The sequence below is a fragment of the Neovison vison genome, chromosome X (genome assembly GCF_020171115.1).
Source record: "Neovison vison isolate M4711 chromosome X, ASM_NN_V1, whole genome shotgun sequence".
NCBI classification, from domain to species: Eukaryota; Metazoa; Chordata; class Mammalia; order Carnivora; family Mustelidae; genus Neogale; species Neogale vison.
In genome coordinates this window covers 47,457,627-47,469,772 of record NC_058105.1, presented here as the reverse complement: position 1 = coordinate 47,469,772, position 12,146 = coordinate 47,457,627, and the positions used below count along the sequence as shown (strand labels likewise).

General features: G+C 35.9%; 1 protein-coding gene across 1 annotated transcript in view; it reads right to left on the bottom strand.

The window, feature by feature from the left end:
- The window catches only part of SYTL4 (synaptotagmin like 4), a 107,899-nt gene extending 96,493 nt beyond the window's left edge, over window positions 1-11,406 (bottom strand). The window contains exon 1 of the mRNA XM_044234782.1: window positions 11,360-11,406. The gene's annotated coding sequence lies outside the window, so the exon portion shown is untranslated. The remainder of the gene's footprint in view (window positions 1-11,359) is intronic.
- Between the last annotated feature and the right edge of the window lie 740 nt (window positions 11,407-12,146).

The window sequence follows — 12,146 nt, the reverse complement described above, 5'->3', positions numbered from 1 at the left end:
GAGGAAGGGAAGCAGGCTCTGGGCTGAGCAGAGAGTCCGATGTGGGGCTTGATCCCAGAACCCTGGGATCATGACCTGAGCCAAAGGCAGAGGGTTTAACCCATTGAGCCACCCAGGCACCCCTTGAAATAAATTCTAATAGATTAAGATGTATATGGTAATTCCTAGAGCAACCACTGTGAAAAATAAATATAGAAAGATAATATAAATATAAAGTAAATGGTATATAAACATAAAAAATACAAAGAAAAAAATCATTAAATAATTACAATTTTACATTAAAAGTATTCACATATAATGCAAAAGAAAGTAAAAATGAAAAGTAACAAAAAACACATGAGACTTAGAGAAGATAAAATTTGAAATGCCAGTACAAATCCAATTATATCAGTAACATTAAATGTGAATGAATTAAACAATCTAATTAAAAGGCAGAGATTGTCAGACTGGATTAAAAAATAGGTCCAACTAAATGCTGTGCACTGGAGTCATACTTTAAATTCAAAGATACAAATAGCCTGAAAGTGAAAGGAGAAAAAGCTGTATCATGCAAACAGCAAGCACAAGGAAGCGGAGTGGCAATACTAATATCAGAAAATATGAGTTTAAAACAAAAAGTCACTAGAGGTAACAATTTTATTATGGTAAAGTGATTAATCTGTCAGAAGCTATAACAATTATAAACTTATAGGCCTAATAAAATAGGTCCTAAAATAAATGAAGCAAAAGCTAACAGAAATGAAGGAAGAGATACACAATTCAAGAACAGAATTGCAGGCTTCAATACCCCACCACAAATAATGCACTTTAGACTTTCTAAACATAGTGTATAATAGTTGGAGACTACAACACCTTGCTTTCAAAAATGGCTAGAAAGTAAACAGAAGATATCCAAGGAAAGTTAAGACTTGAACAACACTATATAATCAAATAGATCTACCAGATATCTATATAACATCCCACCCAACTACAGCAGAATACATATTATGCTCATGTGCACACAGGACATTTATAGGACAGACCATATACTAGGCCATGAAACAAACCTTAATATATTTAAAAGGATTTAAATCACACAAAGTATGTTCTCTTATAAACATGAAGTGAAGGGGTGCCTGGGTGGCTCAATGGGTTAAAGCCTCTGCCTTCAGCTCAGGTCATGATCCCAGGGTCCTGGGATTGAGCCCTGCATTGGGCTCTCTGCTCAGCAGGGAGCCTGTTTCCTCCTCTCTCTCTCTACCTGCCTCTCTGCCTCCTTGTGATCTCTGTCTGTCAAATAAATAAATAAAATCTTTTAAAAAAATGAAGTGAAATAATGAATCAATAAAAGAACAAATATGGGAAATCCAAAAATAGGTGGAAATTAAACAATAGATCCCTAAATAAATGATGGATGAAAGAAGAAATTATAAGAGAAATTAGAAAATACTCTGAGTTGAATGAAATGAAGACACAGTATACCAAAATTTTGGGATATAGCTAGAACAGGGTTTTGAGACAAATTTGTAGTGTAAATGTCTACCCTAAAAAAAGAAGAAAAATCTCAAATCAGTAATGTAAATATCCATCTTAAAACACTGGAAAAAGAAAACCCTAAATCAAAAACAAATAGAAGGAAAAATAATAAAGATTAGAGTGGGAAAAAATGAAATAGAAAAGAAAAACAATATAGAAAATCAATGAAACCAAGTTCATTTTTTGAAAAGATCAACAAAACTGACACACATTGAACTAGAGTACCAAGGTAAAAATTGAAAAGATTCTGCCTTCGGCTCGGGTTGTGATCCCAGGGTCCTGGGATCGAGCCCCGCATCAGGCTCTCTGCTCAGCAGGGAGCCTGCTTCCTCCTCTCTCTCTGCCTGCCTCTCTGCCTACTTGTGATCTCTGTCTGTCAAATAAATAAATAAAATCTTTAAAAAAAAAGGCCTCTAAAAGATTCAGATTACTAAAATCAGGAATTATGGATATGAAATCAATGTTCATCTTACAGAAGTAAAAAGAATCATAAGAGAATATTATGAACAACTGTATGTCCGAACAACTATATAACCTAGATGAAATGAATAACTTTCTAGAAAAATAAAAACTACCAGAACTGACTCAAGATCTAGAAAATCTAATAGACCCATAACAAAAAAATACATTGAATCAGTAATCAAAAAACTATCCCCCCAAGACACACACACAAAAGCCTAAGTCCAGATAGCTTTCCTGGTGAATCACCAAATACTTAAGAAGAATTGGTATGACTTATTCACAAATTGTTCCAAAAAATGAAAGAAGAGAGAACACTTTCCAATTCACATTGATAACAGTTTTACTCTGATAACAAGGCCAGGCAATGACATCACATTAAAAAAAATTACAGACCAATATTCCTAATGAATATACATGCAAAACTCCTTAACACAATAATAGCAAACTGAATCCAGTTAGATGAAAAAGGATTACACACTATGACCAAGTGGAATTTTATCCCAGGAATGAAATTAATTTCACATCTGAAAACCACATAACACAAAATTTCAATAGAATGAAGGACAAAACATACATGATCAGCACAAGTGATGCAGAAAAAGCATGTAACAAAATTTAATCAGCCTTTCATGATAAAAATACCCAACAAACTAAGAGTAGAAGGTAATTTCCTCAGCCTGATAAAGAGCATCTATGAAAACCCCACAGCTAATATACTTAATGGTGAAAGACTACATGCTTTCATCTAGGATAAGGAAAAAAACAAGAATGTTGCTCTTACCACTTCTACTCGACACTGTACTGGAGGTCTAGCCAGGGCTATTAAGTTAGACAAAGAAATAAAATTCATATGTTTGAAATGAAGAAACATTCTATTTGCAGATGGCATAATTTTATATATAAAAAACTCTAAATAATACACTCACACACACAAATTATTAGAGCTAATAAATGAGTTCAATAAGGCTTAAGGATACAAAAATAATACACAAAAATCTAGTTTTATTTATGTAAACACAATTGGATTTTTATAAATCCCAAAATCAATTGTATTTCTACAATGAACAATATGAAAATAAAAATAAGAAAACAATTCTATGTATAAAAAATGAAAAGAATATGATATCAAGGGATAAATTAACAAAACTAGTATAAAACCTCTTATCTGAAAACTATAAAACATTATTAAAGGAAATTAAAGAAGATCTAAATAAATGAAAAGATATCTGTATTAGGTAGAGTAATGGCCTACAAGGATGTCCACATCTTAATCTCCAAAGCCTGTGAATATATAACCTTACATAGAGAAAGGTACTTTACAGATGTGATTAAGGATCTTGAAATGGGAAGATTATCTTGCATTTCTGGGTGGGCCTAATGTAACAGAGGTTTTTTAATAAGAGGGAGGCAAAAGTATGAGTTGGAGAGAGGGATTAAAACATGTTACACGACTGTGTTTGAAGATTGAGTAAGGGCCATGAGCCATGAAGAATGGAGGTGGCTTCTAGAAGCTGGAATTTCCCCTTGCTTACATTTTGATTTTCACACAGTGAAACAAACCCATTTCAAACTTATGAATTGCAGAACTGTAAGATATGTTTGTGTTGTTTTATGCCACAGATTTGTGGAAATTTGTTACACCAACAATAGGAAACCAACATTAACAACCCATGTTCATGAGATCAGAAGACAATATTGTTAGTATGGCAACACATCCCAAATTTATTCCCAAATCCAATAAAATTCCTATCAAAATCCTAGCTGCTTTCTTTGGAAGAATTAACAAGCTGATTTTAAATTTATATAAAAATTCAAAGGGGGGCACCTGGGGGCTCAGTGGGTTAAGCCTCTGCCTTCGGCTCAGGTCATGATCTCAGGGTCCTGGGATCGAGCCCCGCATCGGGCTCTCTGCTCAGCAGGGAGCCTGCTTCTCCCCTCTCTCTCTGCCTGCCTCTCTGCCTACTTGTGATCTCTCTCTCTCCGTCAAATAAATAAATAAAATCTTAAAAAAAAATTCAAAGGGACTCAGAATAGCCAAATTAATTTTGAAAAGTAGAACAAAATTGAAGGACTCATATTTTCTGATTTTAAAACTCTTTACAAACCTGTAGAATCAAGACACTTATTGTACTGGCACAAAGAGATACAGAGACCAGTGGATGTCAAGGAAATGTAATGGGAAAAGAATAGACATTTTAACCAATAATACTGGTACAACTGGATATCCACATGCTGTTTTGCACAGATAAATGTTTTTTGTGATTTGTCCCACATAACTGACCATCTGGACCTGCATATACACAGACACGATAAGAATGTTGTTTGTGAGACTCATGCTAACAAAGCCTTGGAAGCCTAATTGTTTAAAATATATTATCTGGTCTCCAGGTCAGAACTGTCCCTTCTGTTCTGGATGCCAAGAGCTCACAAATCTTGTCTCACATCCCCTCCTGCTCCAGGCTGGGCTGGCCTCCAGAAAAGAATCTTGGAGGGGAGGCAGACCTATATAACCCAGGCTCCTTGAAAATATAGAAATATGAGGGGCGCCTGGGTGGCTCAATGGGTTAAGCCTCTGCCTTTGGCTCAGGTCATGATCTCAGGGTCCTGGGATTGAGTCGTGCATCAGGCTCTCTGCTCAACAGGGAGCCTGCTTCCTCCTCTCTCTCTACCTGCCTCTCTGTCTACTGTGATCTCTCTCTGTCAAATAAATAAATAAAATCTTAAAAAAAAGAAAAGAAAATATAGAAATATGATAACATGGAAATGCAGCTCACACCAAATTGCACATAGGCAAACAAATGTTTAATTTCAAACCCTGATATCTGTCCTATCAATATGGCCTTCATGGGGATGATCAGTTGGAAGTCTCACCTGAGGGGAGGATGCTCCTCCCAGGCCTCTCAACAGGGACTCCAGCCTGGCTGCTTCCACAGGGCTTCCCCAGCTGATGAGGTTGGATGTTCTAAGTACCTGATTTGATGTAACTTGGCCTTGTTCTCATTTATTGACTACTATTACCTTCATTTATGTGTATATTCCTTTCTTCTCCTGTTTCTATTGGGTTTCTGTAATAATAACACAGTTTACTTTCCTTTTGAAACTGAAACACAGCTGTTGTGAATCTTTTGTGCAGAACATGTGCAAAACAATGAAGATAGACTCCTTATATCTCCCCATTTATAAAAATTAACTCAAAATGAGGGAGAAGGAAAATGGTGGTAGAGTAGGAGGACCCTAGGCTCATCTTGCTCCAGGAACACAACTAGATAACTATCCTAAATATATATAAATATATATAAATATCCCAGAAATCGGCCTGAAGACTAACAGAACAAACCTCTCAACTAAATGGAGAGAAGAAGCCAAATTGAACAAGGTAGGAAGTGTAGGGACATGATTTAGGGGAGAAACCAATTGCAGGTGCTATAGAGGGAGGGAGGCTTATTGCAAATAAGGGCAAGAGGGAGGAGCACACAAGGGGATGCTCAAGGAGAACATTTTCCCAAAGCCATTGGCTTAGAAAACAAGAGAATCTGAATTTTGTGAGTTCTTGCAACCAGTGGGACTTAAAGCCTAGAGTTTTAAAGATCAGTGTTTTTGGCTGGGATACAGCCTAGAGAGCACTGCACTGCTCTTAGACACAAGAAAGGCAAATAGTTGGGGGCAGACAGCATGAAAACAGCAATCCAAAGACCACCTGAGGCACACAATGCAGAGACGATTCCCTCTTCTTGGAGTGTATCACTGAAAGTCAGCATTCATGGAGATACCTCTCAAGGAACAAAAGGTCTGGCTGGTACCATCTCCCTCTCCAACCCCTCAGCATAAACACAGATGCACCTGTAGGAAGCAGCACAGCACCAACACTGATAGACTATCTTGCATACAATGAACCCAACCCCCAGGGCTCTGGCTCTGACTGGACTGTCCTTCTCAGGCAAGGTTGCCTCAGACCCAGCATGACAGATCTCTGGTCTGGAAAACAAGCATAAACCCTGGCCCACACCACATAACCCAACCAGAGAGTTCTGCAGGGCCTCAGTTCTGGTAGAGGTGGTGTCAGGAATCATTTCACAAGCATATTTGAAAAAACCTAGTTAAAACTCGTGGCTTTCAGCCCAGGGACCAAACACTGCCCACAGAAGGCAAGGAGAGCCTCACAGATGGCTAGCCTGAAGGACAGACCAGCCAAAACACAACAGCACAGCATGTGCAGCACATATCAGAGACACTACCTGAAGCATCTGGCTCTGGAAAGTACATGACTGCTTCTTCAGAAGGTCATTATTTTCAGGTCCAGGAGACATAACTGGCATTACTAACACAGAGAAGAAGCATAGACATAGTCAAAATGCCAAGATGGAGGGATTTATCCCAAATGAAGTAACAAGAAGGCCACAGCCAGAGATCTAAGCAAAACAGATAAAAGTAATATGCTTGATGAAGAATTTAAAACAATAATCTTAAGTATACTCACTGGACTTTAGAAAAGAAGAGAAGACATCAGTAAGCTCCTTACCACAGAAATAAAGAGCTAAAAAAGAATCAATGAGAGATGAAGAACACAATAGTCAAGATTGGAATCAGGATTGATGTAGTGAACAACAGAACAAATTAGTGACCTAAAGGATAAGGTAATGAAAATTAGTGAAGCTGAATAAAAGAGAGAAAGAAGAATTAATTAGAAGTATTATACAACATGAGAGTAGACTCAGGAACTCAGGGACTCCATCAAATGTAGTAACATCCATATTACAGGAGTTCCACATGAAGAAGAGAGAGAAAAAGGGGAAGAATATGTATTTGAAGAAATAATAGCTAATAACTGCTGCTCTGGGGAATGAAACAGACATCCAGATCTAGGAGGCAAAAAGAACACCCATCAAAATAAATAAAAGTGGGGATGCCTGGGAGACTTTGTTCAGTGTCTCCCTACAGCTCAGGTCATATTCTCAGGGTCCTGGGATCAAGCCCCACATCAGGTTCCCTGCTCAGAAGGGAGTTTGCCTCTTCCCCTACTCCTGTCCCTACCACCACTCCTGTGCTCTCTATCTTACACTCTCTCTCTCTCTCAAATAAATAAAATCTTTTTTTAGATCAACAAAAGCAGGCCAACACCAAGACATACTGCAATTAAATTTGCAAAATATAGTGATTCAGACAAAATCTTAAAAACAGCAAAAGAAAAGGAGTCCTTGGTTACAATGGAAGACCCATAAGGCTAGCTGCAGATTACCCAACAGATCTGGGAAGCAAGAAGAGAGTGGCATGATATATTCAATGTGCTAAATGGGAAATATCTGCAGCCAAGAACACTCTGCCCAGCCAGGCTATCATTCACAATAGAAAGAAAGATAGTTTCCCAGACAAACAAAAACTAAAGGAGTTTTTGATCACTAAACCAGTGCTTAAAGAAATACTAAAGGGTACTCTTTGAGTGGAAAGGAGAGACCCCCCAAAAGTAACAAAGATAAAAAAGGATCAGAGAAAATCTCCAGAAACAATGACAAAACAAGTAATAAAATAGCACTAAATTCATATATATCAATAATTACTCAGAATGCAAGTGGATTAAATCCTCCAACCAAAAGAAATAGGGTATCAGAATGGATAAAAAAAACAAGACCTATCTATATGCTGCCTACAATGGACTCATGGTAGACCTAAAGACACCTGCAGATTAAAAGTGAAGGGATAGAGAAATATTTATGACATAAATGAATGCTAAAAGAAAGCCAGAGTAGCAATACTTATATTGGAAAACTACACTTTAAAATAAAGAGTGTAACAAGAAACAAGGAATGACACTATATAATCATTAAGGGGACAATCAAACAAGAAGATATAACTATAAATATTTATGCACCCAACTTGGGAGGTCCCAATATATAAAACAATTAGTAACAAACATAAAGGAACTCATTGATAATAATATAATAATATAAAGAGACTTTAACACCCTCCTTCCATTAATGACAGATCATTCAAACAGAAAATCAAAAAAGAGAGTGGCTTTGAATGACACACTGGACCAAATGGATTTAACAGATATATTCAGAACATTCCACCCTAAAATAGCAGAATACATGTTCCTTTCAAGTGCACATGGAACATTCTCCAGATAAGATCACATACTAGCCCACAAATTTAAAAAAAAAAAAAACTCAACAAATTCAAAAAGAGGGAAGTCATACCATGAATCTTTTCTGACCACAACACTATGAAACTAGAAGTCAATCACAAGAAAAAATCTGGGAAGACCACAAATACATGGAGGTAATCAACATGCTACTAAATAACAAATAGGTCAACCAGGAAATAAAAGAAGGAATTAATAGTATAATGATTATTTTTGTTTAGGGACTTGTATTAATTACTTAGGTGTTAAATGTTGGGAGTCTCTTAACATGCAAATGAAAACCACAATGAGATATCCCTTCATCCTTTTCAGATATCCCTTTATCCTTATCAGAATGGCTAAAACCAAAAACACAAGAAACAACAAGTACTGGCAAGGATGTGGAGAAAAAGGAACCCTCGTGCCCCATTGGTGGGTATGGAAACTTGTGCAATCACTATGGAAAACAGTATGGAGATTCCTCAAAAAACTAAAAATAGAAGTATCATATCATCCAGTAATTCCACTACTGATACTTATCCAAAGAATACAAAAATACTAATTTGAAAAGATATGTCCACCCCTGTTTATTGCAGCATTTATACAATAGCAAGATATGGAAGCAACACATGTGTCCATTCACGGATGAATGGATAAAGAAGTTGTGGTACTATGTATAAAATGGAATATTACTCAGCCATAAAAAAGAATGAAATCTTGCCCTTGAAACAACATGGATTGATCTTGAGAGTATAATACTAAGTAAAATAAGTCAGGGAGAGAAAGATAAATAGCGTGTGATTTCACGCATATGTGTAATTTAAGAAACCAAACAAAGAAAAAAGATAGAAATGAAAAAAAAAATCAGACCCTTAAATATAGAGAGAAAATTGGTGGTTACCAGAGGAGAGGTGGATGGGACAAAGGGAGAAATAGGTGAAGAGGATTAAGAGTACATTTGTCATGATGAGCACTGTGTAATATATGTAATTGTTGAATCATTGTATTGTATACCTGAAATTAATGTAACACTTATGGTAATTATACTAGAATTTTTAAAAAAACAAATTAATTTTTTTAAAAGAAGGAATTAAAAAGTACATGGAAACAAATGAAAATGACAACATACCACAATCCAAAACTTCTGGGACACAGCAAAAGTGGTCCTAAGAGGGTAGTTTATAGCAATACAGTCCTACCTCAAGAAGCAAGAAAAATCTCAAATAAACAACCTAACCTTACACCTAAGGAAGCTTGAAAAAGAACAACATACAAAGCCTAAAGCCAGAAGAAGGAAAGAAATAACAAAGATGAGAACAGAAACAAATGATATAGAAACAAAGAAAATAATAGAACAGATCAATGAAACCAGAAGCTTGTTCCTTGAAGAAATTAATAAAATTAAAAAACCTCTAGCCAGACTTACCAAGAGAAATGAGAAGGGACCCAAATAAGTAAAATCACACATGACAGAGGAGAAATAACACCAGAGAAACACAATTATAAGAGAATATTATGAAAAACTAGAAGTCAACAAATTGGACAACCTAGAAGAAATGGGCAAATTCCTAGAAACACATAAACTACCAAAACTGAAACAGGAAGAAATAGAAAACTTGAACAGACAGATAAGTTCAGAATGCAAGTGGATTAAATCCTCCAATCAATCCTCCAATAGATCAAAGAAACTGAACCAGTAATCAAAAAACACAAAACAAACAAAAGTCCAGGACCAGATGGCTTCACAGGCAAATTCTGCTAAACATTTATAAAAGAGTTAATACCTATTCCTCTCAAACTATTAAAAAAAAAAAACAGAAAAGGAAGAAAAATTTCCAAATTCATTCTATGCTGCCAGCATTATCCTGATATAAGAGATAAAGACTCTACTAAAAAAGAGTACTACAGGCCAATATCCCTGAGGAACACAAATGCAAAAATCCTCAACAAAATACTAGAAAACTGATTCCAAAAATACATTTTTAAAAATCATTCACCACAATCGAGTGGAGTTTATTCCTGGGTTGCAGTGGTGGTTTAATATTTGCAAATCAATCAACATGATATACTACATTAATAAAAGAAAAGAACCATATGATTGGTTCAGAATGGATGAGAATGGATGCAGAAAAAGCATTTGATAAAGTACAACATCCATTCATGATTTAAAAAAAAAAAACCTCAACAAAGTAGGTTTAGAGGAAACATACCTCAACATAATAAAGGCCATACATGAAAAGCCCACAGCTACTATCATCCTCCGTGTGGAAAAACTAAAGGCTTTTCCTTTACAGTTAGGAAAAAGACAGGGATGTCTACGCTAACCAGTGTTATTTAACATAGTACTACAAGTCCTAGGCATGGCATTCAGAGAGCACACAAAAATAAAAGGCATCCAAATCAGTAAGGAACCCAAACTTTTTGCAAACTATTACAGATGACTGATACTCTATATAAAAAAAGCCCTAAGACTCCACCAAAAATCTGCTAGAATTCATGCACAAATTCAGTAAAGTTGCAGAATATAAAATTAACATATAAAAATCAGTTGCATTTCTGTACACCGACAATGAAGCAGCAGAAAGAGAACAAAAGGAATCAATCCCATTTACAACTGCACCCAAAGTGATAAGATACTTAGGAATAAACTTAACCAAAGAGGTAAAAGACCTATACTCTGAAAACTATTTTAAAAAGGCTGAAAGGAATTGGGAATGACACAAAGAAATGGAAAAACATTCCAAGCTCATGGGCTGGAGGAACAAATATTGTTAAAATGTCTGTACTACTTCCAAGAAATCTACACATTCAATGCAATCCCTATCAAAATACCAACAGCATTTTTCACAGAACTGGTACATACAATGCTAAAATGTGTATGGAACCACACACACACACACAAAAAAAAAAACCTCAAATACCCAAAGCAACCTTGAAAAAGAAAAGCAAAGCTTGGAGGCATCATAATTCTTGACTTCAATGTATATTATAAAGCTATAGGAATCAAAACAGTATGGTTACTGGCACAAAAATAGACACAAAGATCAACAGAACAAAATAGAAAACCCAGATATAACCCCACAACTACGTGGTCCATTAATCTTCGACAAAGCAGGAAAGAATATCCAATGGGAAAAAGACAGTCTCTTAACAAATAGTGTTGGGAAAACAGGATGGCAACATGTAAAAGAATGAGCCTGGACCACTTTCTTATACCATGCACAGAAATAAATTCAAAATGGATTAAAGACCTAAATGTGATACCATAAACCATGAAAATCCTGAAGAGAACCCAGGCAGTAACTTCTTTGACTTCACCTCAGCAACTTCTTTCCAGATAGGTCTCCTGAAGCAAGGGAAATAAAAAAAACAACAATAATCTATTGGGATTAAAATAAAAAGCTTTTGCACAGAAAAGGAAATAATCAATAAAACTAAAAGACAACCTGTAGAATGGGAGAACATACTTGCAAATGAAATATCTGCTAAAGGGTTAGTATCCAAAATATATAAAAAAAACTTATAAAACTCAACATATGAAAAATAAAATAATCCAATTTTAAAAATGGGCAGAAGACATAAATAGACATTTCTCCAAAGTAGACACCCAGATGGCAGGAGACACAGGAAAAGATGCTCCTCAACCTCACTCATCAGTCAGGGAAACATGCCAAAATTACAATGAAGTATCACCTCACATCTGCAAGAATGGCTAACATCAACAGCACTAGAAACAACAGATATTGGCGAGGATGTGTAGAAAAAGGAACACTCATGCACTGTTGGTGGGAAGGCAAACTGGCGTGGCCACTGTGAAAAACAATATGGAGGTTCCTCATAGTTAAAAATAGAAGTACCCTACCATTCAGCAATCATACTACTGGGTATTTATCTGAAGAATACAAAAACACTAAAGTAATTAATGTACCCTAATGTTTATAGCAGTATTATTTATAGTAACCAAATTATGGAAGCCTCCCAGGTGTCCATGAATTGATGAATGGATAAAGAAGATGTGGTATATATATACAATGGTATATTATTCAGCCAT